This window comes from Amphibalanus amphitrite, unplaced genomic scaffold (assembly GCF_019059575.1).
Source record: "Amphibalanus amphitrite isolate SeventyFive unplaced genomic scaffold, NRLGWU_Aamphi_draft 000018F_arrow, whole genome shotgun sequence".
Taxonomy (NCBI): Eukaryota; Metazoa; Arthropoda; class Thecostraca; order Balanomorpha; family Balanidae; genus Amphibalanus; species Amphibalanus amphitrite.
The window spans coordinates 1678841-1701848 of NW_024881514.1; the positions used below are offsets into that span (position 1 = coordinate 1678841).

A 23008-nucleotide genomic window follows, 5' to 3' on the forward strand; every position below is an offset into this window, starting at 1 on the left:
GCCAGCAAGAGGGCGAATCGTTCGACGATTTTTTGACGGCCTTGCGAGACCTCAGCCGCTCGTGTGGGTTTCGGGACGACTGCGGTGAGGCCCTGCTGCACGACCGCGTGGTCCTCGGCCTCCACGACTCAGAAATCGTGCGGAAACTATGTGCCACTCCGAACCCTGGCCTGGCGGAGGCCATGAGAGTGTGCCGGGCCGAGGAAGCCGTGTCACGAGACGTCGCCGACCTTGTGGGGGTGGACGTGGCCGCGTACCGAGGGCACTACCTGTTGGTTGGCGGTGGACCCTTTCTCCGTCTTGCGTATTTTACATGTATTGCTACGGGGCTGATAATTTAGTGGCGCTGTTTCGGTACGATGGTGGCGCAGAATGGCAATAGCGGCGCATTACGTGGAAGGCTGGGTTTGTTTACTTGTTCTGGAAGGGGGCTGGTGATGACCGGAGATGGGGAAGGACCGATGTTTTTTTGTCCTGCTGAGTGTGCTGAATGTGTTTGAAGTGGTCTTGGCTGATGAATAGACCTGCTGAACTGATTCCTCCAAATCTGTCTCCGTGCCCGGGACCTTGCTGACTGTGGATTCCCCACCAATCCGGGTGGCAGTTGGTCCGCCCTCTTGACAGGACCGCCACAACGGCCCAGCTCAAACAAGAACTGAGGAGTATCTTCTGCGGCCGGCGTCCCTGAGGTGCTGTGGACCGACGGCGGGCCACAATTCACCTCGCGAGGCCTTCGCCGTCTTCCTCAGTGAGTGGCACGTGCAGCACTGCACCTCCTCCACGCACTATCCGCAGTCATACGGACGGGCGGAGGCATGAGTTAAGTACGCCACTTAACTGATCCGGCGCATCTGGAACGAACGAGACAGCACGGTAAACCAGGTCGCGTGGGTCCATGGCACGCTGCAGTACCGCAACACGCCGGGACCGGACGGCCGTCACCGGCCCAAATCGTGCTTGGTCACCCTGTGCGTGATATGGCCCCGGCACACCGGCGCTCGTTCGTGCCCTGCCGGCAGCGCGCCGCAGACGAGCTCCACGAGGCGGCCACCGACCGGCAGCAGGCGGCGAAGGGGCGCTACAATCAGCACGTCGCTACCCTCCATGATCTGTCAGTCAGTCGGCAGCCAGCTCGCCATACAGGACCCGGCTACCAAGCGCTGGAGTCGGCACGGCGTCAACACCGACGTGGGACCTCACCGGCGGTATTACGTGCGGCTGCCGAAAGGCCGAGTCCTGACACGCAACCGGCGATTCCTGCGCCAGCGCTACGGCCACGCGGCGCCGGACAGCCCGCCTCCGCCGCGTGCCGCGGGCTTACAGGGCGGGGAGCCGCCGGCCGCCGCCGCCTGATGTTCGACCACCGTGAGAGCGGGTCACCATTCGTTCGCTTGCACGGGGCTCGTGGCTGTTCAGTGATTTGTTCGCGTGTTTGTTTCTCGTCGTTGAATCGGCGTCCGGTTGTGGTCTTCTCACAACCGGCCTTCGACTGATAGGGGGTGTGCGGGGCTGCCGCCTATAGTTTGGCAGTCGGAGTTATAGTTCCGACGCAGCACAGAGATGGCGGCACCGGTCTGGCCCGGGCCCGAGCCAAAAGCCATCGGCCAATAAACGGACAGACTGCTCCGACCTCCAGACGCGTGTGCGTGTGCGGATGCCGCGCGCGTCGAGCAGTGCGGGTCCGGCCAAACCAAGCGAGGGTCTGCAGCCGAGACCCAAACACCCATGCGCCTATCGGCACGAGTGTCATCGCTGCCTTGGACCCCACAGCGAGGCCACCTGCCCTCGCCGCTCGGCTATCGCCCTACCCGTGCCCCGGCGGCTCGGTCACCAATAACTCCCTCAGCCCCCCGATGTCAGTGCCACCCGACCGCCTCGCCTTCCTGCTGGAGGGCTACAACCCAGCCAAAGCGACTGCTCTCGTAAAGGGGTTTCGACACGCCTTCCCGCTCGGCAGAGAAAGCAGCGCAGCAAAGACTGTGCGTCGCAGCAGAGACTGTGCGGCCCCTGCGGCGGGTAGGAGGCTGGAGGAGCGTTTGCTGTCTGGGCACAGCTGCCGGTGAAAACCCGCTGCTCGCTGACTGCCGTGCGGTCGGCTCTGTTCGCGATATTTGCACTAGACCAGTTCGTGGCGTACGATGCGCTCGCCAGCCGACGGTTGCAGCAGGGAGAGCCCGTGGACGTGTCTTTGGCGGACCTGAAGCGACTTGCTGCCCTGTTTGGTGGCGTACCCGACCCGACCCTGACCTATGCCTTTGTTGCCGGCCCCACGGACACCATGCGCCAGGCGATTCGCGCCGGCTCTTGCGCTGACGGCCTGGGCTTGGCGGGAAAAGTGGCGTTAAGTGAAGAGCGTTCGGTAGCGTTTTCTGGCCTCGTCTAGGCAGCTCCTTCGTGCAGTGTGAGCAGGCATGTACGCTCACATCAGTGTCAGAAAAGTGGTTTGGAGACCTAAGTTCGCAGACTAAAATTCTGAAAAGGTCGCAGAACAAAGTTGGAACTCATCTATGGTTCCAAATTTTAAACGAAGCCGAGCCGCCACAGGATGTGAGCCTCACATCCTGTGAGACGGGGCGAGATTGGGAAACCATCAGAGGTTCTCAGTTCTCACCATTATCAGCTGCACAATGTCATGTCGTCAATTTGCCACCCCTTCAGAGTCACCTCAGCTGGAAGGGGAAATGCTGGAGGTGTACGGAGTAAGATCGCTGTAGACCACGGAGCCACATGCAGGGTTGCAAGGTTTGCTCAAGGGTCAGAGGAGTGTATTAAGGCTAGAAACCTTCAAATTACACGGGCAAAGTGTTACGAACTGCACACGCATGAAGCTAAAGGCGCTAAAGCAGATTGGGTGTCAAAGCTGGGTGCCATAGAAAGATCAAAGGCCTTTGCATCAGTGTCAGAAAAGTGGCCCGTTTCTAAGTTTTCTTGAACTCGGAAGATTTGTTCTGCGAAAAGTTTTGACTAAAGAAAAGCAATTTTTGTTCTGTGAGCAAACGTTCCCTAAACAGATGATTTCTGTGCAACAAAGTACCCATCTATGTCAGCATTATCAGGCTTGATGGAGCATTTCACAATGGGCCACTTAATAAAAACCCAACTGCCTACCCATTTTGACTGATTTTTCTTCTTCAGCAGATTAAGTCATCTCTCTCCAGTCTCCATGGCTACTGAATGAAGACCTGGACTCCTGAATAGAATGCAGTACAAACTACTGACCTACTCCCAAGAACCAGCACCGCCTGCTACTCTTGGTTCACCAGCTGACAGCTGTTGGCAAAACTTTCACTGGTATTAGATTGATAGATATAACTGGTATTTGATCGGCAGCCTGAAGCCCATCAACTGTGATGTGTTGTGAACAGGTGATCTGTGAATTGTGATCACACAGTGTGTGCATTAACAATTAATCCTGTATTTTATAATACAAATGTTGAAAATTTTGTCACTCTTTTAACATCTGGTTCAACACGTATGATATGAATGAAGGACTACACAGCATGCAGGAGCTGGAAATGGGCAATGCCCCAATGGATATGCAAACTTAACGTAATCAGGTGAGATAAACCTGAAAAGCTCGATTTCATATCCATATTAGCATGCAGTGCCTACAAAGTAGTGAATGCTTTAAAAAAAATTAACTGACAGGCAACAGCAGTTCAAGTTAATAACGTAGTCAGGTGAGATAAAACTGAAAAGCTTGATTAATTTACACGTACACTGGTCTGAGAAACAACGCTAGCAAGCTAGTGAGTAGTAAATGGGCAATGCCCCAAATGGATATGCAAACTTTACGTAGTCAGGTGAGATAAACCTGAAAAGCTCAGCTTGATTATTTTACATGTACACTGTTCTGAGACATGACACATATACCAAGCTAGTGAGTAGTACCTAAATGCTATCAGAAAATTATGGGTACTGGATAAGCATATTACCCATAATACATATATCAGCACAACCTATCCCACCTTTAAAATCACATTCTCACACAAATCAAACAAAGGTACCAAACAAATCACAAAAATAACACGCGAGTCATGAGAGACGAGTCATAAGCCTTGGCCTTTTGACGTCTAAAACACTGCCATCGCCGCACCAACAAGCTCGCTCCCCGCCCGGCTCCCTTCATAACGCAACCGGGCGCAAACTTTTTCTGAGTTCTCGCAGAACATATTTGGTGTTTCCGTGGTGGCAGACTATCCCCTGGTAAAAGTTCCCAATTGCAGTAAAGTATGAAAAAATGATATCAGTAGATGAGAAAAAGATTTTTCTTTTCAAAAATGTCAAAATTTAGCAATTTTATAACGTGTGATGCCCATATTTTACGATAGTCTGCGGGGTCGTTCCGTGCCTGCTAAGGTCAGCTTCACTTGGATCGTTTAAGACACCTAGACATCATTCATTGCAAAACAAGGTATGGCTAGAATGGAAATTGATTGGAAAAAGTTATAGAATAGTTTTTGTTTCGTAAAAATGAGCAAAAAAATACGTATGGGGATAATAAGTGACAGCGTCTTTTGAGGTATCACCTTTTTGGTGCCGGCATAAGAGAACTTGGACGAATTTATGGCAAAATTTTTGTGAATGATATTAAAATGAACAAAATAAACAGTTATTGTCTTTTTGATGCCCTTTTCCCATCTGAATTACACAAAAAATGACTTTTTTATTTTTCTCGAACTCATGGCAGTAAGATATCTTAACTTTTAATAAATCGACCGAAGGCATTATTTTGTGCTGCATATTATTCATTAAATTTTGTATTAAAATAAATTGAACATCAAAATCGTTTTTGTAATTCGGCAATGAACTTAACTAGCAACAAATACTTTTAAAAAATAAATACATTCTCAGACTAGGCAGCGCTGTCTGGCGTGTCTCCCGCGCTTTTACGCGACTGCGCCGTGTTAGTCTCGCAATTTGCGTGAGTTATTGTAAAGAAGTATAATTTCGTGCAGTAATTTAATAGTTAAATGTTTATGTGCAATTTTTCTCGTTTTTTCATACTCAACAATATGATTTTTGTTTAAAGGCTGAGATACTGAGACTCATTCGACCTCGACCATCTTCGTTCAAGGAATCTGAGGTGGGATTGTTCATGTCTATTTTTGTAACAAGCTCAGGTAATGGTAATACTTAACATAAACCATGTGTTTCAGTTTGTCTTAACTTCTCCCCTTCTTGATTATACCTTCACTTCTACCTAGGCTAAGAAAGTGATATCCAAGGGTAGCTGCTTTCACATTAGTAGCCTTCTGGTGGGTTCAGATTGTTTTCTTGCATTTAGTTATGATATGTTCTTGGATTTCCCTTGTTAAAATTAGGCAAATGTGAATATTAATATTTATATAGGTATGCATCATGATGCTTGAGCAATGGCAATGTAGGCTACCTGCCTATTAAGTAGATACAAGATTGCATGGGGATTCATTAAGCAGGCGTCTCACGAGATGCCAGATCTGAAACATAATCTAACCTGACCTAACCTTACCTACTAGCCTACAACCTACAAGCCTAACACCTACAACCTACAACCTACATTGCTAACGTAGACAGATCTGGCATCTCGTGAGGTGCCTGCTTAATGATTACCATTGCATGTTGGTCATGTGCAGGTGTTTCACTTTGATATGTGCTGCATTTCAACAATCTCTGCCCATTATGCTAAAAAGAAACTGATATAATGCAGTAGCTTCATTAAAAATTTGGAACCATAGCTAAGTTCCAACTTTGTTCTGCGACCTTTTCAAAATTTTAGTCTGCGAACTTAGATCCCCAAACCACTTTTCTGACACTGCTTTGCATGCAATGCTGTCAAACGCTATGGCCAAATATGCGAGAATGCGGCCTTCCAGATCTATCAGGGGATGAGTGAAGGAGAGCCTGTCGTGCAGTGTGGTCTGATAATGCCACCTGCATGTCCGTGGCTGGGATTCTCCCCTGATGCTGTGGTGGTCAGGGATGGGGAGCCTGTCAAGCTTGCAGAAGTGAAGAAGTGAAGTGAAGAAGAGTGAAGTGCAGAGTGAGTGTGGAAAAAAGCTGAGAGATGCTTACACAAAAGTCGCTGGCCTATATGTTGACTTTGATGGGAAGAACGGTGAGCTTCGAAAGCGGCACCAGTACTATGGACACGTGCAGCTTGGTATGACAATCCTGGCTGTTGACAAGTGTGACTTTGTTGTCTATGGCAAAGGCGGCATCGCCGTACTGCCCGTGTGCAGGGATCCTGTATTTCAGGAGCGTCTCCTGCGGACACTCCGCACACTGTTCTTTAAAATTCTTTATAATGCTGCTCCTACAGATATGCAGGAAAATGTGAGAGCAAAGCAGCAAGCGAATATTGCGTATGTGCTTGTGAGTTTTAAGTTTAAGTGTCATGGGAACAAAGCGGGCACCATGGGTGGAACTTTGTGCCGAGCTGGGGGGGGGGGGGGGGTGAGCTCTCCAAATTCGACCCCAGCTTGGCTTTGGAGCCGCAACAGATCGCGGAGGTCAACGTCACCGCTAGGGCGGCGGCGGATTTGCTGCGCCCGGGCCCTCCCAGCTCCGCACAAAGTTTCAACCGTGGCGGGCACCCACTGATGTACTAACTGCAACACATGCAATGATGAGTCACAGTTCTGGTTATCGTAAAACGGGGTGAAGCGAGATAGTGGGGTGAAGTGACATCTGCCACAGGACATATCTTTTTCTCCAATAAGCACAGTATGTTTACAAATTGAGCGAAACGGTTCAAGCTACCACTATTCGACGTCAAACTGTTCCAACTTTCCATGTAAAAAACACATGTGTCAAATAGTCCCCTAGCACAATGTGTAAAAAAGAAAAAAGAAAATTTTGACATTTCTGCAAAAATGGAATGTCATTAAACTTTTACCTATAGGCATAGGTACTATACCAGTGTGCAGAATGCAGATGCAGGACATCGAGCTGCTGTGTATGCTGTTCCTGCAGCGGCTCCCTCAGGCCACTCGTGCAACCCTGTCCCTGCTGGCCGAAGACACTCCTCTGGACCAGCTGGCCACGGCAGCTGACAGGTACCTGGTAGCGTCTGCGGCTACCCCAGGCACCCTGGGAGTGGCAGCCATCACCAGCGGCATGGGACTGCTGCCTGCCACCCCAGCAGCCGAATCAGCACCGCCAGGGACGGGGACAATGGCTGCCATGCACGGCATGATCGCCAGTCTGACGGCGGCAGTCGGCAGGATGGAGACTGCCCTGACCGACAGAGAGCGGCAACGCCACAGATCTCCATCTCCAATCTCATGCAGCTGTAGCCTCAGGCGTGGCAGCTCACCTCAGCGCCACTCGGGGAGCAGGATCCGAACCAGGTCCAAGTCTAGAAGCAAGGCTCACAGCGATGGACTCTGCTTTTATCACTCGAGGTTTGGAGCTGATGCGCACAAGTACCGCCCGCCCTGCGCGTGGCAGAGAAACGGCACTGCCTGAGGATGTTGGCGCCGCCACCCTCGGGCCTCTCAACGCCGGCGCAGTTGCTACTGGTGGAGGACGGTTCCCGCCAGTTCTTGGTGGACACGGGCGCGCAAGTGGGTGTGCTGCCACCCACCAAGCTGCCCTCTGGCGCACACGTCGACACTGCCGCTATCCCCAGCCTCGCTGCCGCTAACGGGGCCAGGATAAGGACAGTGGGGTATACGGACCACACCCTGACTATGATAGGGCGTCAGCACTCCCGACGATTCCTGGTGGCCGACGTGAACATACCCATGCTCGGCGCGGACTTTCTAGCCAGGCATGGGCTCACAGTGAAAATAAGTAAGGCTACCTTGTGTGACCCGAGCGGATGTGCGTGTGTGACAGGTGCTGCTGCAGCCATATCATCTCTGGGCCTACGCACCATCGCGGTGGAGTCTCCCCTGGCTATCATCTGGCAGAAGTTCCCTTAAGTGACGTGCCCACCTGTCGGATCAGCCCCTGTAAAGCTCCGAGTGACTCATCACATCAAGACCCAAGGACCTCCGCGTTTTGCGCGACCACGCCGGCTCGCGCCCGACCGGCTCGCCGTGGCCCAGCGTGAGTTTGACAAGCTGCTGGCAGACGGTGTGATGCGGCCCTCGAAGAGCAGCTGGGCAGCGCCGCTGCACGTGGTGCCCAAGGCTGCTGATGGTGAATGGCGCATGTGCAGTGACTACCAAGCCCTGAACTCAGTGACTGTCCATGATAGATAGCCGCTTCCCTTCCTTCAGGACTTCACTGTCCGTCTTCACGGATCTTCCATCTTCAGCAAGCTGGATCAGTCCCGCGTATTCTACCAGATTCCTGTGGAGCCAGCCGACTCGCAGAAGACAGCCGTGACGACACCGTTCGGGCTGTTCGAGGCTGTTCGCATGCCGTTCGGTCTCCGCAACGCTGCGCAGACCTGCCAGCGACTGCTCGATGAGGTGCTCCGCGGCCTGCCGGCCGTCTTCGGCTACGTTGACGACATTTTCGTCGCAAACGCCACCGTGGAGAAGCACGCCGCTCGTCTGCGCCAGGTGCTGAAGCGGCTGCAGGACTACGGCATGGCGGTGAACACGTCCAAGTGCGTCCTGGGAGCCACCCGTCTCCAGTTCCTGGGGTATGTCACGGCCGCCGGTATTGCCCATCGAGCAAGCACACCGCGTCCTGGCCTTCCGCCCTGGTTTCTTGGAAGTTGGATTAGCGTGCTTCAGTTTTTAAGTGAAAATATATTCTTAATACCTTTAACGAAACAGTTCTTAGTGCACCAAGACACTAAAAGTTCTACCTAGATCAGAAAGCTGGCAGAAGAGGATACATGTCCGGAAACGACAAGGTGTTCGCTGAAACAGTTTGGTTCGTGCTCGAGCTCGACCTCGGAACGGTGTCGGCTGCGCTGTTCGGCCCCACGAGCGGTGGACCTAGCGGTGGACACGAGGTTCCAGGACTTAAAGCGCAAGTGGCCCCAGCTAGACGACACAAGTGAGGCTATGCTCCTGTTTTCCGAGGACAGGTGGCTGCAGGAGCTGCGGGACGCCACCACAGCAGAGCTACAGGCGATGCTGAACCGTCCAAGCAAGAGCTAGTTCCTGAGAGAGGACTCTAAGGAGCTGGCCCAGCTCGTGTTGGTGGTGCTCGGCACCGGACCGTCCCGACCGCGATTCCGGCGTCCAGGCGCCTGTCACCACGCCCGCTGGATGGCCAAGGTGATGTACTACCTGAAAATGTGCATGTTCACCGAACAGCTCGGGTACAGCTCTGGCGAGAGGGAGCGACTGCGCCGGATGGTGACATTTGTCACCCTTATCTATGCGCGGGCGTGGCTGACGGCGCCGCTGGCCTCTGACGCACCGCTAGCAGACCTCCAGCTCTACCGGGACCTGCAGCGGTTCCAGGCTGTGGACCAGCCGGTGGCTGACGCTGCGCTGGCAGTGCTGCGGCGCCACACAGCCTACCTGAAGCCGCAGACGGTGGTGCTGAGCCTGGCATCAGGCACCGCCACCGCGGACCAGCGGCAGGCACTGGCAGCGGCGCTGCTCTCCCAGCCGAACACCACTGAGCCGGAGGACGTCCAACTGTGTCTGACAAATAACACACAGCTGGCCGACCTCGTCACTGACGACAGCTGGCTGCTATTCCAGCTGCTGCAGCTCACCCTTCGCCCCTGGCTAGAACAGCCTGTCAGTGAATGGGAGCGTGATGCAGGCTTCACTTTCTTCAGACTTCGTGTGTGGTCTGAATGTCACAAACGATATCGCCGAACGGGGCGTGGCCATGATCGAGGCCTTCGCCAACACAGTCACTCACGACGAAGCTAACCTTCAGTGGCAACTCCAGGCCGTGGAGAACCACCGAAAGCACATGTCAGGTTTCAGCAAGAGTGAGCTCAGCGCCCTGTAGACGTGGCAGTGATGTGGCGGTCACCCCATCCCCGTCCCCACCTCTCCACATGTCGGCTCTAAGTAAAAGCTTGTGTCAATAAATTCATTTGCCACTTGAGTACCATTCGATTGACTTTGACTGGTATACATTGCCGGAGACGCGTATTTACCATGTTGGGCTGCGGCTGTATCAATGTGGCAAATAGGTACGCATTTCCGTGTTGCACACGAGGACAATGTTAGCACGCCGAAAAATTGATGCATATATTGTGATAATTACTTACAAAGAAATGCTAACCAAGATCCTCTATGAGTTACCCTTCTACATAAATGTGCATTTTTGAGACCTGGTCGTTTCAGGGTAATGAAATAAACACATGCATCATGTATCATCACATCAGATGATGTACTATATCATCACTGAAGTGCCTGGCTAGTCACCGAGAAAGGGCGGTGGTTTGAAAGGTATTCAATTAAACTGAATGTTTAAATTTGTTTTACAGGTCACCGCTGCGTTGGAGCGCACGGGCGGGACCCGTGCGGGTACCAGCCATGGAGCCCGATGGCTGCGCCGACGACCAGGCCGGCGCCCTCACCAACCGGCCTGGGCATGAATCATCTCCCGAGCGGTCCCGGTAAGGACTGTCTTAACACTCGCTGCATAGATGCTTCCTTATGCTGTGCGCGCCGAGAAATTTTCGATAAAAAAGGTTGGACTCAGAAAAGAATGTCGCACCACATGAGTCTTGAGTCCGTATACTTTACGAAAATTCGTTTTTTAACAATAATTCTGTGGGCCGCCTCGATTCGTCGTGTGGAGGCGGCTGCACCGGCCAGACGCTGACACAGCAGTGGGACGCCTAGAGGAGGTATTTCGCGAGCGGCGAGCGCCGGCAAAGCTGTTGGCCGACAACGACACGATTGTTCGCGGTCGGCGCTTTGCCGCGTTTGCGTTGCAGTAAGGGGTAACTATGTGATAAGAGGTAACTGCGCGGTGTACGAGCCGGGCGGGTATGGAGTTGCAGAACGAAATCATCTTACTGTGAAGGCGATCGCAGTCCGTTCGCGCTGTCAATTTCTTAACTGTACATCTGTATAATGTGACGCCCCAAGACGGGAGTGACGGGACCGCGTCCGTCCGACCGCCGCTGGCCAGATGCGGGGAGCGCGCGCCACTGCTGAACTGGATGCTGTGCTGCCGGCCTCCACGCCGCGGGAGATGACGCTGCGCCGCCGACTTCCGAATCAGGTGGGCGATGCCGTGCAGTGCGGCGGCAGGGGTACGGTGCACAGAGCCATCGCGCCAGGGTGCCGTGACAGGTATCGTCTCCCCACAAGTTGTTGAGGTCGACGGGCTGCCTTGGAAATGCGCTGCCTCCGGCACCGTCGTGGGCCGTGGCGGCCAGAGCCCATTCTTATAAAGGAAAAGAACGCAGGGACGCTCCGTTGTTTACGAAATAAGACGAATTTGGTTATCATAAAAAGACGAAGACGGAAGAGGGTAGTCGGTCAAACAACGAAGAACGACTGTCTACCCCTCCCCACGAAAGGACGCTATTGCGTAGCATAAACGTTGAAATGCGGCGTTAGTGAGCCATGCTTTTGCGCCACAACTGTACTTGTGGCGTCTTCCCTGGATTTCAAATTTCTCTGGATAGCGCTGCTTGTGGGCAGCGTTTTTCGCACGTGGGACGGCGTCTTTTACAGTATTGCAGACTCTGTGTGTTGCCCAGTGATCGCGTTTGGCACGGTTGATGGTGGAGTGATGGCAGGACTCATATTTGATGAGGATCTGCCTCTGGGTCCTCTCCGTCGGAGGCCAAGAGTATTTCGCATGCGAGTAAACCTGGAATGGCCTTTGCCAGATCAGTTTCGGTGAGTACCTACCTACTCTGTGTCTACCTTTTAACAAAAATGTCAAAATTCTCTGAATGGTTTGTGTCCATTCAAAAATAATATGAAGCAATGGTTGGTTTGGGCTTATTTTTTTACTACAAGGTTTTGGTAGTACCTACCCTGTTTCTTCCTGTTTTGGTGAAAATGTTGCCATTGTTTGTGTGAATTCATAGACTTAGAATTTAAAATTGAAGTATCGGGTAGTCATCAAGCAGGCGCACTTTAAATTTGAATCAAACGCACCTTGACCTTAGGGGAAGTTGGGGCAATGCCGGAGTTAGGGCAAAGCCGAAATTCAAGATATTTCGAAAACTGTACGACATGGATGCCACCTGTCAATGATGTTCTGAAGCTTAAGTGACTACAATTATCGCATGTTTGTTACGAGTCGTCATTCGGAACACTTCGGCTGTGAGGGCGCCAAGAGCGTTTTCAAGGTACGTTTCCCTTGTACTACATGCGCCTTTGAAGCTGCATTTCTTACTCATTATGCTACCGTTTGTCTGGCCAATTCGGTCAAGTAATCTTCAGCATGTCTTTGCAGAAGTATGCTGCCTACTTGAGATTTATACAGCACGTTTAAAAGTTATGGGCCTGCAAATGAAAGTATGGCTGGCTGGGGTAATGCCGAAAACGTGCAATTACGCACGTTAAAGCACGCTACGTGGACTTAACTGCTGTAGAATAGCAATGCGTAATTTTAGTCACACAAATTACACTTTCAACCGACACAACGGCCTGCTACCTATAAGGAATGATTTACCTGGCATTTTCTTATTATATCACACAATTATAACTTCCAGTGTGCACCAAGCGCCCTCAAGCCCTTAAAACGCGTGTCAGTTTTGATGAATTCTGGATAAAGTTTGAGATAAAATGGCAAAACATTAATGTCAGCATTCCCCGTAGATCATTTCTCCCATTTTCGGCTTTCCCCGCAGTCCGGGGCAACGCCGAAAAAGTCACTACTTTGATATTTTTAGTTTGCGCGCTTAACGGTATGCGAATTCATCAAATGCGCCTGGTATGTTTGAAAGGCAAAAGACTGGCCTCTCGAATGACGCCAACAAGAATATCTTATGTTGTCTACCTTGCGTGCTACGGGCGTCAGAAAAAAAGTATTCGGCATTCCCCCAACTTCCCCTACCTTGCAGCTGATACCAGCATCTGCGATGCTGGGCTCCGCATCGCGGGACCGCAGGTTGTTTGAGCAAGCACCTCTGTAACGCCGCAAAAACGCCCGCCGCCAAACGAGAGGATGAGCCTTGCACGTGCAGCCCGGAGCGGGTGTGTCACGAACTGACGTGCACTGCACTCTACTAACCGGTCTCTAGCGGTTTGCCAAATTTGAGTGCAATCGACCCGGCCGTTTTCGAGATCTGGAAGTGACACCCTGCACGTGCGCACGTGCAACCTGGGTCCCAATTGACTTGTGCAAGGCACTCTATTCGCCGGTTTCTAGCGATGTACCAAATTTAATCTGAATCGGCCCAGCCGTTTCCAAGATCGGGAAACGACCCCTACCCGTGCGCACGTGCAGCTGCACCCCAACCGTGGCACATGAAAATACATACTAACTGACTTGTGCACGGCACACTACTAACCAGTCTCTAGCGGTATGCCAATTTTGAGCACAGTCGGCCCAGCCGTTCTTGAGATCTGGAAGCGTCAGCCTGCACGTGCGCACGTGCATAACGGGTCCCATCTGACTTGTGCACGGCACCCTACTAACCAGCCTCTAGCGGTGTGCCAAGTTTGATCACAATCGGCCCAGCCGTTCTCGAGATCTGGAAGCGTCACCCTGCCCGTGCGCACGTGCAGCGGCACCCCAACCGTGACACATGGAAATGCATTGCCGGGTGCGTGCCAACATCCATGCAAAGTACCAGCGCAATCGGCAAACTAACTACAGAGTTATTAGACTTGTTACTGAACTGACTTCTCATCGTTTTGCACGTGGCACGTGCATTAAGGGTCACCCATACGCATCGAGAATAGCACACTACGTGTAAGAAAGGAAGAAGCTATCCCACACAAAAGACCGCGAGTGAATTGGTCAAGTAGTTGTGGAGATAGAAGCTTTGCAAGGCGCCCCCAAGGCGGCCGAATGCTAATATTTAGCAATAATCAGTGTCGCATCCGCACACGGGAGGTATCCCCGTCACCTGTTCGTATACTCTAATGTGGTTGGGTTCAAGTCACAGTCGAGCCCTGATTTTTTACAGCTTTTCTTAAAAACGGCACATCGTGCAGTGACGTCCTATGCATCAGTGGAAAGAGCATCAAAAGTTGTATATTATATTAACTTTTCACCTATATATCTTACTAAAGATAAAAGTTAAGAGGAATAAAGACGCTCCCATTGACTTTCCATGTTAAAAATTTTAAATTTCAAATTAACTTTAAAAGAAAAAATGAGTTTTGCCACCTTAACGAAGCATACCAGCAAGTACTATGCTCTTTCCTCTACAAGATATAAGAGTTTGGGCGAAATCTATCTCTAAAATTTTGTACAAAGATCGAATGAAAATGTCTCTGCAAAGTCTCGACATCACCGTCCATTGACTTAACATGGGACACAGCAAGATTCCAACTTTGACCTCGAGCAAAGACACGTTACGAACTTCTGAGGGGTATACGGCGCACACTGGCGTGTACCGGAACGTGTTTGCCATAAAATGCTGGGAAGAAAACCACCTCTTTCTTGGCTCGTTTTTCCGCCATTCCCGCTGGCGCAAAAAGTGTCCAAAACCCCATTGACTTAACATGGGGAAAATGGAATCGCACGTGCCACGTGCCACGAGGTTTTAAGCGAGTAGCGACCGGTGCCATAAGGTAGATCGCCTCCGGGAGCCCATACACTGAACTTTTTACGAAGATTGTACATTTCGTCTAGGCCCCGCTCAAGTTGCCCCAATCTCAGGCCAACTTTGCAAAACATAGCCCGGTGAACGACTGCTCCGGTTGTTTTTCAATAGAAAAACACAATTCTAACCAGCATCTGCGATGCTGGGCTCCGCATCGCGGGACCGCAGGTTGTTTGAGCAAGCACCTTTGTAAACGCAGCAAAAACGCCCGCCGCCAAACGAGAGGATGAGCCTTGCACGTGCAGACCGGAGTCGGTGTGCTACGGACTGACGTGCACGGCACCCTATTCGCCGGTCTATAGCGGTGTGCCAAATTTGAGTGCAATCGACCCGGCCGTTTTCGAGATCTGGAAGCGACACCCTGCACGTGCGCACGTGCAGCCTGGGCCCCAATTGACTTGTGCACGGCACTCTATTCGCCGGTTTCTAGCGATGTACCAAATTTAATCTGAATCGGCCCAGCCGTTTCCAAGATCGGGAAACGACCCCTACCCGTGCGCACGTGCAGCTGCACCCCAACCGCGGTACATGAAAATACATACTTACTGACTTGTGCACGGCACCCTACTAACCAGTCTCTAGTTGTATGCCAAATTTGAGCACAGTCGGTTCAGCCGTTCTTGAGATATGGAAGCGTCAGCCTGCACGTGCGCACGTGCAAACTGGGTCCCATCTGACTTGTGCACGGCACCCTACTCGCCGAGCCCTAACGGTGTGCCAACTTTGATCACAATCGGCCCAGCCGTTCTCGAGATCTGGAAGCGTCACCCTGCCCGTGCGCACGTGCAGCGGCACCCCAACCGTGACACATGGGAATGCATTGCTGGGCGGGTGCCTACATCCATGCCAAAGATCAGCGCAATCGGCAAAATAACTACAGAGTTATTACACTTGCTACCGAACTGACACCTCTTCGTTTTGCACGTGGCACGTGCATTAGGGGTCACCCATACGCATCGAGAGTAGCACACTACGTTTGGGAAAGGAAGAAACTATCCCACACAAAAGACCGCGAGTGAATCGGTCCAGTGGTTGCAGAGATATAAGGTTTGTAAAGGCGCCCCCACGGCCGCCGACTGCTAATATTTAGCAATAATCAGTCTCGCATCCGCACAAGGGAGGTATCCCCGTCACCTGTTCGTATAGTCTAATGTGGTTGGGTTCAAGTCACAGTCGAGCCCTGCTTTTTTACAACTTTTCTTAAAAACGGCACATTGTGCAGTGACGTTTTATACATTGTTGTAAAGAGCATCGAAAGTTGTATATTTTATTAACTTTTCACTTTGATACATCTGCAACGTAAAAAGTTCTTAAGCAACAAAGACGCTCCCATTGACTTTCCTTGTTAAAAATTTTAATTTTCAAATGAACTTTATAAGAAAAAATGAGTTTTGCCAGCTTAACGAAGCATAACGGCATGTACTATGCTCTTTCCTCTACAAGATATAAGAGTTTGGGCGAAATCTATCTCTAAAATTTTGTACAAAGATCGAATGAAAATGTCTCTGCAAAGTCTCGGCATCGCCGTCCATTGATTTAACATGGGACACAGCAAAATTCCAACTTTGACCTCGTGCAAAGACACGTTCCGAGATTCTGAGGGGTATACAGCGCACACTGGCGTGTACCCAAACGTGTTTGCCATAAAATGCTGGGAAGAAAACCACCTCTTCCTTGGCTCGTTTTCCCGCCATTCGCGATCGCGCAAAAAGTGTCCAAAACCCCGTTGACTTAACATGGGGAAAATGGAATCGCACGTGCCACGCGCAAAAGACTTCTTAGCGAGTACCGACCGGGGCCATCAGGTAGATCGCCTGCGGGAGCCCATACACTGAACTTTTTACGAAGATTGAGCGATTCGTTTAGGCCCCTACCAAGTTGCCCCAATTCGCTGCCAGACTTGCAAAACATAGCCCGGACAACGACCGCTCCGGTTGTTTTTCAATAGAAAAACACAATTCTAACGAATAGTGTTTGTCTTTTCAAACAACCTGCGGTTACGAATAGTGTTTGTCTTTTCAAACAACCTGCGGTTACCAGCATCTGCGATGCTGGGCTCCGCATCGCGGGACCGCAGGTTGTTTGAGCAAGCACCTTTGTAAACGCAGCAAAAACGCCCGCCGCCAAACGAGAGGATGAGCCTTGCACGTGCAGACCGGAGTCGGTGTGCTATCTTGAAGCGACCCCTACACGTGCGCACGTGCAGCTGCACCCCAACCGTGGCACATGAAAATACCGTCCGTTAAACGTAAACACTGACGCATTAAGACCCTATTCGCCGGTCTATAGCGGTGTGCCAAATTTGAGTGCAATCGACCCGGCCGTTTTCGAGATCTGGAAGCGACACCCTGCACCTGCGCACGTGCAGCCTAGGTCCCAATTGACTTGTGCACGGCACTCTATTCGCCGGTTTATAGCGATGTACCAAATTTAATCGCATTCAGCCCAGCCGTTTCCAAGATCTGGAAACGACCCTTACACGTGCGCACGTGCAGATGCACCCCAACCGTGGCACATGAAAATACATACTTACTGACTTGTGCACGGCACCCTATTAACCAGTCTCTAGTGGTGTGCCAAATCTAAGCACAATCGGCCCAGCCGTTCTCGAGATCTGGAAGCGTCAGCCTGCACGTGCGCACGTGCAAAATGAATCCCATCTGACTTGTGCACGGCACCCTACTCGCCGATCCCTAACGGTGTGCCAACTTTGATCACAATCGGCCCAGCCGTTCTCGAGATCTGGAAGCGTCACCCTGCACGTGTGCACGTGCAATAGCACCCCAACCGTGAAACATGGAAATGCATTGCCGGATACGTGCCAACATCCATGCCAAGTACCAGCGCAATCGGCAAACTAACTACAGAGTTATTAGATTTGTTACTGAACTGACTTCTCCTCGTTTTGCACGTGGCACGTGCATTAGGGGTCACCCATACGCATCGAGAACAGCACACTACGTGTGAGAAAGGAAGAAGCTATCCCACACAAAAGACCGCGAGTGAATCGGTCCAATGGTTGCAGAGATATAAGGTTTGTAAAGGCGCCCCCACAGACGGCCTACTGCTAATATTTAGCAATAATCAGTGTCACATCCGCACACGGGAGGTATCCCCGTCACCTGTTCGTATCCTCTAATGTGGTTGGGTTCAAGTCACAGTCGAGCCCTGCTTTTTTACAGCTTTTCTTAGAAACGGCACATCGTGCAGTGACGTTCTATACATTGTTGGAAAGAGCATCGAAAGTTGTATATTTTATTAACTTTTCACTTTGATATATCTGCAACGTAAAAAGTTATTAAGCAACAAAGACGCTCCCATTGACTTTCCATGTTAAAAATTTTAATTTTCAAATGAACTTTATAAGAAAAAATGAGTTTTGCCAGCTTAACGAAGCATAATTGCATGTACTATGCTCTTTCCTCTACAAGATATAAGAGTTTGGACGAAATCTATCTCTAAAATTTTGTACAAAGATCGAATGAAAATGTCTCTGCAAAGTCTCGACATCGCCGTCCATTGACTTAACATGGGACACAGCAAAATTCCAACTTTGACCTCGTGCAAAGACACGTTCCGAGATTCTGAGAGGTATACAGCGCACACTGGCGTGTACCCAAACGTGTTTGCCATAAAATGCTGGGAAGAAAACCACCTCTTCCTTGGCTCGTTTTCCCGCCATTCGCGATCGCGCAAAAAGTGTCCAAACCCCCGTTGACTTAACATGGGAAAAATGGAATCGCACGTGCCACGCGCAAAAGACTTCTTAGCGAGTACCGACCGGTGCCATCAGGTAGATCGCCTGCGGGAGCCCATACCCTGGAATTTTTACGAAGATTGAGCGATTCGTTTAGGCCCCTACCAAGTTGCCCCAATTCGCTGCCAGACTTGCAAAACATAGCCCGGAGAACGACCGCTCCGGTTGTTTTTCAATAGAAAAACACAATTCTAACGAATAGTGTTTGTCTTTTCAAACAACCTGCGGTTACCAGCATCTGCGATGCTGGGCTCCGCATCGCGGGACCGCAGGTTGTTTAAGCAAGCACCTTTGTAAACGCAGCAAAAACGCCCGCCGCCAAACGAGAGGATGAGTCTTGCACGTGCAGACCGGAGTGGGTGTGCTACAAACTGACGTGCACGGCACCCTATTCGCCGGTCTATAACGGTGTGCCAAATTTGAGTGCAATCGACCTGGCCGTTTTCGAGATCTGGAAGCGACACCTTGCACGTGCGCACGTGCAACCTGGGTCCCAATTGACTTGTGCACGGCACTCTGTTCGCCGGTCTCTAGCGGTGTACCAAATTTGAGCTCAATCGGCCCAGCCAATTTCAAGATCTGGAAGCGACACCTTGCACGTGAGTTCGTGCAACCTGGGTCCCAATTGACTTGTGCACGGCACTCTGTTCGCCGGTCTCTAGCGGTGTACGGTCCAGTGGTTGCAGAGATACAAGGTTTGTAAAGACACCCCACAGGCGGCCTACTGCTAATATTTATCAATAATCAGTGTCGCATCCGCACACGGGAGGTATCGCCGTCACCTGTTCGTATACTCTAATGTGGTTGGGTTCAAGTCACAGTCGAGCCCTGCTTTTTTACAGCTTTTCTTAAAAACAGCATATCGTGCAGTGACGTTCTATACATTGTTGGAAAGAGCATCGAAAGTTGCATATTGTATTAACTTTTCACTTTGATACATCTGCAACGTAAAAAGTTATTAAGCAACAAAGACGCTCCCATTGACTTTCCATGTTAAACATTTTAAATTTCAAATGAACTTTATAAGAAAAAATGAGTTATGCCAGCTTAACGAAGCATAACGGCATGTACTATGCTCTTTCCTCTACAAGATATAAGAGTTTGGGCGAAATCTATCTCTAAAATTTTGTACAAAGATCGAATGAAAATGTCTCTGCAAAGTCTCGACATCGCCGTCCATTGACTTAACATGGGACACAGCAAAATTCCAACTTTGACCTCGTGCAAAGACACGTTCCGAGATTCTGAGGGGTATACAGCGCACACTGGCGTGTACCCAAACGTGTTTGCCATAAAATGCTGGGAAGAAAACCACCTCCTTCTTGGCTCGTTTTCCCGCTATTGGCGATCGCGCAAAAAGTGTCCAAAACCCCATTGACTTAACATGGGGAAAATGGAATCACACGTGCCACGCGCAAAAGACTTCTTAGCGAGTAGCGACCGGTGCCATCAGGTAGATCGCCTGCGGGAGCCCATACCCTGAACTTTTTACGAAGATTGTACATTTCGTCTAGGCCCCCGTCAAGTTGTACTGATTCGCGGCCAGACTTGCAAAACATACCCCGGACAACGACCGGTTGTTTTTCAATAGAAAAACACAATTCTAACGAATAGTGTTTGTCTTTTCAAACAACCTGCGGTTACCCGGCCGTTCTCGAGATCTGGAAGCGTCGTCCTGCACGTGCGCACGTGCAAACTGGGTCCCATCTGACTTTTGCTCGGCACCCTACTCGCCGAGCCCTAACGGTGTGCCAACTTTGATCACAATCGGCCCAGCCGTTCTCGAGATCTGGAAGCGTCACCCTGCCCGTGCGCACGTGCAGCGGCACCCCAACCGTGACACATGGAAATGCATTGCCGGGTGCGTGCCAACATCCATGCCAAGATCAGCGCAATCGGCAAAATAACTACAGAGTTATTAGACTTGCTACCGAACTGACACCTCTTCGTTTTGCACGTGGCACGTGCATTAGGGGTCACCCATACGCATCGAGAGTAGCACACTTCGTTTGGGAAAGGAAGAAATTATCCCACACAAAAGACCGCGAGTGAATCGGGTCAGTGGTTGCAGAGATATAAGGTTTGTAAAGGCGCCCCCACGGCGGCCGACTGCTAATAATTAGCAATAATCAGTGTCGCGTCCGCACATGGGAGGTGTCCCCTTCACCTGTTCGTATATTCTAATGTGATTGGGTTCAAGTCACAGTCGAGCCCTGCTTTTTTACAACTTTTCTCAGAAACGGCACATCGTGCAGTGACGTTCTATGCATTGTTGGAAAGAGCACCAAAAGTTGTATATTATATTAACTTTTCACCTATATATAATACTAACGATAAAAGTTATGGAGGAATAAAGACGCTCCCATTGACTTTCCATGTTAAAAATTTTAATTTTCAAATGAACTTTATAAGAAAAAATGAGTTCTGCCAGCTTAACGAAGCATAAGCGCATGCACTATGCTCTTTCCTCTACAAGATATATGAGTTTGGGCAAAATCTATCTCTAAAATTTTGTACAAAGATCGAATGAAAATGTCTCTGCAAAGTCTCGGCATCGCCGTCCATTGACTTAACATGGGACACAGCAAAATTCCAACTTTGACCTCGTGCAAAGACACGTTCCAAGATTCTGAGGGGTATACAGCGCACACTAGCGTGTACCTGAACGTGTTTGCCATAAAATGCTGGGAAGAAAACCACCTCTTCCTTGGCTCGTTTTCCCGCCATTGGCGATCGCGCAAAATGTGTCCAAAACCCCATTGACTTAACACGGGGAAAATGGAATCGCACGTGCCACGTGCCACGAGGTTTTAAGCGAGTAGCGACCGGTGCCATAAGGTAGATCGCCTCCGGGAGCCCATACACTGAACTTTTTACGAAGATTGTACATTTCGTCTAGGCCCCTACCAAGTTGCCCCAATTCGCTGCCAGACTTGCAAAACATAGCCCGGACAACGACCGCTCCGGTTGTTTTTCAATAGTAGAAAAACACAATTCTAACGAATAGTGTTTGTCTTTTCAAACAACCTGCGGTTACGGCAGCTGCAAGTGACGGCTTTTGGTATCCAGCACCAACACTTTATAGTGTGGACAAGCGGGACACATAGTCATAGTGACGTGTGCTGTACCACTGAATGCACTCACACTGACCGAAACACAACACTTTTTTCACAGGTTCTACGCCACCAGTGGATTTTACATCCTGGTGGGTGACGGACACGGCCCAGCGACCGCAACAGTGGGCCGGGTCGTCCACAGGGTGACCCGAGTTCGCCCACGTCATTAAGTGGCCGACTGACCCAGCCCAGATGGAAGGTCTTAAGCAGACCTTCTATGAGATGGCTGGGATCCCAGACGTCGTTGGTGAGTTGCAACACGAACCTACAGCCGTGTGCACGCTGCGTGCTTCTCTAGACATTTCAGTGGGCGGTGGTGTAGGAGCATCAAAATTAAGCCGTTTAATGCGCAAACAATTGGGAATGATCTATTCTTCTGTTGTGCTGTCCTGTCTGATATGGGGTCTGTGCCGTCATTCCCTTGTAGCGGACCGCGCTTGGGCCCCAATATCACCATATTACAATCTATTGTTGTTACTGTAAGTGTTATTCTTTCACAGGGTGCATCGACGGAACGCACCTGCAGCTGATGGTGCCCGCCGAAAGGCGGGCAACATATATGAACCGCAAGGGTTACACATCCATCAACTGCATGGCGGTGGCCGGCCCAGACCGGCAGTTTTTCTCTGTTGCCCTGCACTGCACGGGCCGCGTACATGACGCCCGCGTTTATGCCACGTCGGGCCTGGAGGACAGGTGAGTCAATAGTGACGTTCAATAGTGACTGTACAGTGTACAGTCAGTCTTAAAAGTACCGCGTAACAGTGCGGGGGATCCGTCAAGCCTGACCGTGGCAGGACTGCTAAATTTGAGTCAACAAAGCAATTGACATCCTCGTCCATTCCCCAGGTCAATTGGTTCGGTGATTTTTAAACTGTAGCAGGTCTTTCCTCGGTCAGGCTTGATGGATGCACCGCACTGTTGCGCGGTACTTTTAAGACTGACTGTACACCTCCATATTTGGTATGCCTAATGACCAGTCATTTGTTCCTCATGCTTGTTCTCAGATACAACAAGGCCCACTGCAGCACCCGCGCGGTCGTTGAGAACGCCTTTGGCATCCTGAAGCGCCGCTTCCCATGCCTAGGCGCCGGCCTTCGTATGCGGCAGATCCGGGACAGGGTGCGAGTGTTCCGGTTAGTAACCTATCCCTTACGATGATGTAGAAGTGAAACTGCATATATGTCCCTGAATGGACAGCCAACTTGTGTTGTGTCCAACTTTGGTGTAAGTCCCATTGGAAATGACGTCACATTGACGTCAAAAGTGAAATTATGGATTGGAGTTTGTTAGTTTCCTCCGAAGCTAGTTTGTTTTGTTAGTTCTTTGGTCAAGACTCAGAAACCAGTTGAAAGTGTACTTAAATGTGTCAAGACGTTGCGTTACAATATGCTCAGTGTCAGGAAAGACCAAAGGCAATGTTAGCAGATACTTTGGCTGTCCCATAACCAACACCTTTACCCATCATTGACTCCGTTGTCCGCCGAGCGCGGCAACAATAGGCAACAATCTCATTTACCGAAATATATGACC

At 50.5% G+C, this 23008-nt stretch overlaps 1 protein-coding gene across 1 annotated transcript in view; it reads right to left on the bottom strand.

The window, feature by feature from the left end:
* Positions 1-23008, bottom strand: part of LOC122388892 (adenosine deaminase-like) — a 90527-nt gene that overhangs the window by 39367 nt on the left and 28152 nt on the right. The gene's annotated exons all lie outside the window — the stretch shown is intronic.